Raw genomic sequence first — 7993 nt, 5'->3', positions numbered from 1 at the left:
CACTCTTATGACCCTGTGATGAATAAAGAAGAGTCAGAAAGTGTAAAACTGTATTCTGAGTATGCCAGTGTGGGTAAGTTCATATTTTTGTATACAGTATATACATGTGTCTTTTTCTGGAATGTTTTTGTTGGGCTACCCATTTGTTTCCTGGTACGTAATACTGAATATTTTCAAATATCCTTCCATCCATCCTCTTCCGCTTATCCGAGATTGGGTCCCGGGTGCAGCAGATTGAGCAGAGATGCCCAGACTTCCTTCTTCTTGGCCACTTCTTCTAGCTCTTCTGGGGGAATCCCGAGGCGTTCCCAGGCCAGCCGGGAGACATAGTCCCTCCAGCGTGTCCTGGGTCTTCCCCGGGGCCTCCTTCCGGTTAGATGTGCCCGGAGCACTTAACCAGGGAGGCGTCCAGGAGGCATCCTGATCAGATGCCCAAGCCACCTCATCTGACTCCTCTCGATGCGGAGGAGCAGCAGCTCTACTCTAAGCCCCTCCTGGATGACTGAGCTTTTCACTCTATCATTAAGGGAAAGCCCAGACACCCTGCGGAGGAAACTCATTTCAGCCGCTTGTATTCGCGATCTCATTCTTTCAGTCACTAACCATAGCTCATGACCATACATGAGGGTGGGAACGTAGATCAGGCATGTCAAACTCTACCGTTGGTGAGCCGCTTCGACTGCCATACATGCGTCAGCAGGTTGCACTGTAACAAATACTATTGTACTATTATACAAAGTTACTGTAGCTTTCTTTCCAATACTGTAGAAAAAAGCCAAGCAAAATGACCCCTTTTATTGGCTAACTAAAAAGATTACAATATGCAAGCTTTCGAGACAACTCAGGCCCCTTCTTCAGGCAAGATGTAATCAAATCCAATACTGTTTTCCAATACTGAAAACTTTAAAAAATGTAACACTTAAAGTTGAAAGAAAAGTAATTTATTTCCATACATTCTCCGTACAATTAGAGTCTTAGCCTCTTAGCAAGGTCCTTATATTATTATATTATATTATATTCATTGCTTATATAGGAGTCTTACAGTGTGAGATCTATTTCTTTTGTCCTGACACTTGGCATCTCTTGTTAGTAACCAGTTTGTCAATATCAGGCTTGAAATCTTGTGCAGCTGCAACTTTTATGAGGGATGAAAGGTGCTCGACAGTAAGTCTTGAGCGATGTGGGGTTTTGATAGCTTTCATTAACGAAAACAATTTCTGACAAAGGTAAGTGCTTCCTAATATTGACAGTACTCTCGATGCCAACTTACGGATCTGCACATACGAGGGTGGCAGGTAAGCTTACAAGCTTGGCACACCAACTTGTATTTTGCCTTCAGAATAGAATCTGACTGCAGTTCAGTCAATTCCATTTGAATATTCTCTGGCGCATTCTCAACGTTGTAAGAGAACAGCGCAAAGTCCTGTTCGTGTGAACTGAAATGAAAACACTCACTGAATTCATTGCTCAGTAATTCAAGTTGGAAAACAAATCCTCCAAAAATCAAATTTTACTTTACTAGGTTTACTTCAAAGTTTATATTGTAAAATTAGCCGATATGCAAAAAGCCACCTGATCTACACTAATTTTACAAACTCAGAATCACAAAAATATGTTAATAAACAACTCACCAACTTCTCGCCTCCGCTTCAGATCTTCAGCTGTAGTCTGCACTAACTGTTCGTTACAATGCTAGCACAAAATTACATAAAACTAGAGCAAAAAAATGTGAAAATATGCGGGCTATTACAGCTCGTGATGGTCAGTTCTGCCCAGTGGCCAGTCTCAGCAGCCCAGCCAGTAGTGTAGCCTAGCAGGGAAGGTTCTAGGCTCGTGGCTGCCCTGGGCAGATAAAGAATCGGTGGCCCCTTTGCCCGCCAATGTCAATATGGTATTTATGCACGGCGGATGGCCACGTCCGTTGTGGGCACTACATAGCCGCCTCGTGCTCATGACATGCTTCTATATGCACGTGTCCATAACTTGAAAACCATGTGGCAGCTCATGATATTCTCATTATGGCAGAACGTTATAATACTACATATAGCTTACTGCTCCGACTCTAGCGACATTGGTAAATACAGCGTACTAATTAACAAGAAACAATGTTTTTCACCCACATTGCCATCAGCTATGTCCTTATTTTCTCTTAATGTTTTATATTCAGTCTATATTGGTGCGGCGGCCCTGTGCAGGTGCACAGTTTGCACATGCCTAAGGCTGCCCCTGCTGCAGCCTAGCACTTAAGTTGTGGCGTTGCGGCTCATTAACTTTGGTCAAGGCTCGTGGCTATACTAGCAGATGACGTTTCCGGTACCGTAATGCCATGGGAAAATGCGCTTTTGTCAGAAGGCAGAAGTAAGAAAAGTCAATAAGAACGCTGAAGATGCAGAATGATTCAATCACAAACGATAGTAATCATTTTGTTCAAGTTCAGTGCTAACTAGGATCTATTATGCGGGCCGCACAGTTTTCTGTGCTGTGTGTTTGATGTGCCTGACGTAGATCATCTGGTAAATTGAGAGCTTTGCCTTACGGCTCAGCTCCTTTTTCACCATGACAGACTGATGCAGATCCTGCATCACTGCGGACGCCACACCAATCCGCCTGTTGATCTCACTCTCCATTCTTCCCTCACTTGTGAACAAGACCCCGAGATACTTGAACTCCTCCACTTGGGGCAGGATCTCGCCACCAACTCTGAGAGGGCACTCCACACTTTTTCGGCTGAGGATCATGGTCTCGGATTTGGAGGTGCTGATTCCCATCCCAGCCGCTTCATACTTGGCTGTGAATCGATCCAGAGAGAGCTGAAGATCACGGCCTGATGAAGCAAACAGGACAACATCATCTGCAAAAAGCAGTGACCCAATCCTGAGTCCTCCAAACCGGACCCTCTCAATGTCCTGGCTGCACGTAGAAATTCTGTCCATAAAAGTTGTGAACAAAATCAGTGACAAAGAGCAGCCCTTGTGGAGTTCAACTCTCACTGGAAATGGGTTCGACTTACTGCTAGCAATGCAGACCAAGCTCTGACACTGGTTGTACAGGGACTGAACAGCCCTTTTCAGGGGATCCGGTACTCCATATTCCCGGAGCACCCCCCACAGGATTCCATGAGGGACACGGTTGAATGCCTTTTCCAAGTCAACAAAACACATGTAGACTGGTTGGGCAAACTCCCATGCACCCTCCAGGACCCTGCTAAGGGTGTAGAGCTGGTCCACGACCACGACGAAAACCACACTGTTCCTCCTGAATCTGAGGTTCGACTATCTGACAGACCCTCCTCTACAGGACCCCCGAATAGACTCTTTCAGGGAGACTGAGGAGTGTGATCCCTCTGTAGTTGGAACACACCCTCTGGTCCCCCTTCTTAAAGAGGGGGACCACCAACCCAGTCTGCCAGTCCAGATGCACTGTCCCCGATGTCCATGCGATGTTACAGAGGCGTGTCAACCAAGACAGTCCTACAACATCCAGAGCCTTGAGGAACTCTGGGTGTATCTCATCCACCCCCGGGGCCCTGCCACCAAGTTTTTTTTGACCACCTCGGTGACCTCAGTCCCAGAGATTGGTGAGCCCACCTCCGAGTCCCTAGGCTCTGCTTCCACATTGGAAGGCATATTAGTGGGATTGAGGAGGTCTTCGAAGTACTCCCCCCACCGACCCACAACGTCCCGAGTCGAAGTCATATACGGTGTTGACACTACACTGCTTTCCCCTCCTGAGGCACCAGATGGTGGACCAGAATCTCCTCAAAGCCATCTGAAAGTCGTTCTCCATGGCCTCTCCAAACTCCTCCCACGCCGAAGTCTTTGCCTCAGCAACCACCGAAGCCACATTGCGCTTGGCCTGCCGGTACCCATTAGCTGCCTCCAGAGGCCCACAGGACAAAAGGGTGCTCTAGGACGCCTTCTTCAGCTTGACAACACCCCTCACAGCCGGTGTCCACCAACGAGTTCAGGGATTGCCGCCACCCTCCTTGAACCGCACCACCTTATTGTGTGTGGGGGGTTTGCGTGTCCCAATGATCCTAGGAGCTTTGTTGTCTGGGGCTTTATGCCCCTGGTAGGGTCACCCAAGGCAAACTGGTCCTAGTTGAGGGATGAGACAAAGAGTGGGTCATCAAACCTCCTATGAAGAATACAGATTTTGGATGGCATTTTCCCTCGCCCAGATGTGGGTCACCGGGGCCCCCCTCTGGAGCCAGGCCTGGAGGTGGGGCTCGATGGCAAGCACCTGGTGGCTGGGCCTGCACCCATGGGGCTCGGCTGGGCACAGCCCGAAGAGGCAACGTTGGTCCCCCTTCCCATGGGCTCACCACCTATGGGAGGGGCCAAGGAGGTTGGGTGCAGTGTGAGTTGAGTGGTGGCCGAAGGCGGGGACCTTGATGGTCTGATCCTTGGCTACAGAAGCTGGCTCTTGGGACGTGGAATGTCACCTCTCTGTAGGGGAAGGAGCTTGAGCTAGTGTGCGAGGTCGAGAGGTTCCGGCTAGATATAGTCGGGTTCACCTCGACGCAAAGCTTGGACTCTGGAACCATTCTCCTTGAGGGGGGCTCGACTCTCTACCACTCTGGAGTTGCCCCCGGTGAGAGGCGCCAAGTGGGTGTGGACATACTTATTCCCCCCGACTTGGAGCCTGTTCATTGGGGTTTACCCCGGTGGACGAGAGGATAGTCTCCCTCCGCCTTCGGGTGGAGCAATGGGTCCTAACTGTTGTTTGTGCTTATGTGCCAAACAGCAGTCTGGAGTACCCACCCTTTTTGGAGTCCCTGGAGGGAGTGCTAGAGGACATACCTTCTGGGGACTCCCTCGTTCTGCTGGGAGACTTTAATGCTCATGTGGGCAATGACAGTGAGACCTGGAAGGGGGTGATTGGGAGGAATGGCCCCCCCAATCTGAACCCGAGTGGTGTTTTGTTATTGGACTTCTGTGCTCATCACGGATTGTCCATAATGAACACCATGTTCAAGCATAGGGGTGTTCATATCTGCATTTGGCACCAGGACACCCTAGGCCTCAGTTCGATGATCGACTTCATGGTTGTGTCGTTTGACTTGCGGCCATATGTCTTCACTCGGGTGAAGAGAGGGGCGGAGCTGTCAACTGATCACCACCTGGTGGTGAGTTGGCTTCAATGGTGGGGCCCAAACTTGTTATGAGGGTCTGCTGGGAACGTCTGGCAGAGTCCCCTGTCAGAAGTAGCTTCAACTCCCACCTCCAGCAGAACTTCGACCACATCCCGAGGGAGGTGGGGGACATTGAGTCCAAATGGGCCATGATCCGTGCCTCTATTGTTGAGGCGGCTGACTGGAGTTGTTTTCAAATAGCTGATTAAATATACATGTTTCATACTGCAAAAATGCTTATATACTGCATGTCTTATAAAAATCACAATTGTATGTTCTGCAATGATTTATTATTTTATTGCTGACACTTTATTATACATATTGTGTTACCATACATGTAGGATAAGCTAACATCATCAAACTCGCTTATACTGTACAGTAATCCCTCGCTATATCGCACTTCGACTTTCGCGGCTTCACTCTATCGCGGATTTTAAATGTAAGCATATCTAAATATATATCACGGATTTTTCGCTGGTTCGCGGATTTCTGCGGACAATGGGTCTTTAATTTATGGTACATGCTTCCTCAGTTTGTTTGCCCAGTTGATTTCATACAAAGGACGCTATTGGCGGATGGCTGAGAAGCTACCCAATCAGAGCACGTATTACATATTAAATAAAACTTCTCAGTGATATACGATATGCTTCCTGTGCGGTGCTTCGCACACTTAAAAGCTCTAACAGCCCGTATTGATATTTGATTGTTTGCTTTTCTCTGCCTCTCTCACTCTCTCTTTGACATTCTCTGCGCCTGACGGAGGGAGTGTGAGCAGAGGGGCTGTTTGCCTACATTGCTCCCTTCTGTTGCGGCTGCTTTATCGCAGTGTGCATACTTAAAAGCCCAACAGCACGTATTGATTTTTTGATTGTTTGCTTTTCTGTCACGCTCTCTCTCCCTCTGACATTCTCTGCTCCTGACGGCGCTCCTTTGAAGAGAAGATATGTTTGCATTCTTTTAATTGTGAGAAAGAACTGCCATCTCTGTCTTGTAATGAAGCACAGTTTAAACCTTTGACTAAAGGGTGTTATTTCATGTCTAGAGGGCTTTAATAATGTTAACAGTGTGGGAGAGTTTATAAGGGCTTAAAATATATAAAAATAACCATACAAACATGTGGTTTCTACTTCGCGGATTTTCATCTATCGCGGGGGCTCTGGAATGCAACCCCCGCAATCGAGGAGGGATTACTGTAATTCAGTTCAGGGTCACAAGGAGACAGAATCCTTTGGAAACAGCCCTGGACAGGCTAACAGTTCTTACTCACACACGCACACACATCCATACTCGCAATCATGCTATTAAAATAGCCTAATCGCTTGGTGGATGTGGGTGGAAATCTGGAGTACCCCCAAAAAAAGCTTACTCACTGGGTGTGAGATTCAAACCCAGCACTCTGAATCTGTGAGGCAGCTGTACTTCCCATGTGTTGCCACCATTGCATCACTTTCATTTGATAGATTTATCTGATATATTTGATGTATTCCTTATACTTCTTAATGTTCTACTTAATGTCCATTAACTTCAGTAGCTTTGCACCAAAGAGAAACAAGAACATTGATCCCCCTGTTCTACCAGACTGAGTCTTGCACTGGCAGCCTCCTCTTCATCACTGTGTCCATGTCATCTCTCCCAGAAAGTTTTGCCTTCCTCGGTTCTTGCAGTTTCTATCAACGGCATTCTCTGTATATATTGTTAAACACTGGTGAATATTTGTTACTGATTTATTATTATTCATAATAACTTTTTAACAGTCGGTTGTATAAAATGCAAAGTCCAATGCATGACCGCTAGAGAACAGCTTGTTGTGCTATGCAGAAGCAGCAGGCAGGACATTTCGAGTTGACAGCAGAAAAAGCTACCGACTTTTTATTTTAATTAGGGAGCAAATAAAATCGGGCTATCATCTTGATCCACTGTAATAATGCCAATACCTTTCTTATAATTTTGATTGAAATTATTCAGAATGTTACAACAAAACTTGAGAAAGATTAACAAAGGCTATTAATAAATACATACATTTATTTAACAGATCATTACCAATCAATAAGTGAAATCAAATTTAAAAAGGCAGCCATCATCAGAGCCACAATTATCTTTATGTAATTTTATTTCATAAATAATGAGCAACAACAGCCCACTAGGTGGCAGCCATAACAATGTTTTAGACCTGAAAACTTCTCTCAGATGCCAGTTTTAACGTCCAAGTATTCAGCTTGTATTTTTTTTTGCCTGCATATATAGTAAGAATTAATTCAAACTTACAGTTGGAAAGTATAAATGATTTTAAGCTCATGCAAAAATGTTTTGCAAAAACAAAATCCCTGCATCTTTAATCATCCTTTTTTTTTTCTTTTTTTTTTTGCCTGCAATATCCGTTTTGGGGTTGAGAGGTAAACTAAATCAGTGACTGGATCATCAGATGCACAGCTTAGGGAAGAGATTGCAGTCTTTCACCCAGGAGTTCACACATTCATATTCACACCTGATTGAATCTACAAAACCAAAAGCCAGTACAACGTGCAGGGAACAGTAGGGACAGAAGACCAGAATAAAACATAACCAGAAGTTAAAAATCAAAATGTCAGTGGGTATATATGGCAATGCAACTATTGAATTGGTGAATTTGTTACCATGATGGCAGTTTTTTTTAGTGCTGCCACCTCATAGCATTCTGGGTTTGTGTCACAGCCTGGTCACTGTCTGTGTATAGTTTGCCTTTTCCTTTCATGTCCACACGTGCACATATTTCTTTTTCTTGTCCCATTCCAAAGACATGCAAGTTTAATAGATTAAAGACCTTGAATTAGCCTGATGTGAGTGAGTGACCGTGGTGTGTATACAGTAAGGGTGTCTTGC

The sequence above is a fragment of the Polypterus senegalus genome, chromosome 4, assembly GCF_016835505.1.
Source record: "Polypterus senegalus isolate Bchr_013 chromosome 4, ASM1683550v1, whole genome shotgun sequence".
In the NCBI taxonomy this organism is placed as follows: Eukaryota; Metazoa; Chordata; class Cladistia; order Polypteriformes; family Polypteridae; genus Polypterus; species Polypterus senegalus.
The sequence above is the reverse complement of the archived record's forward strand: the minus strand, read 5'-3'. Positions refer to the sequence as shown.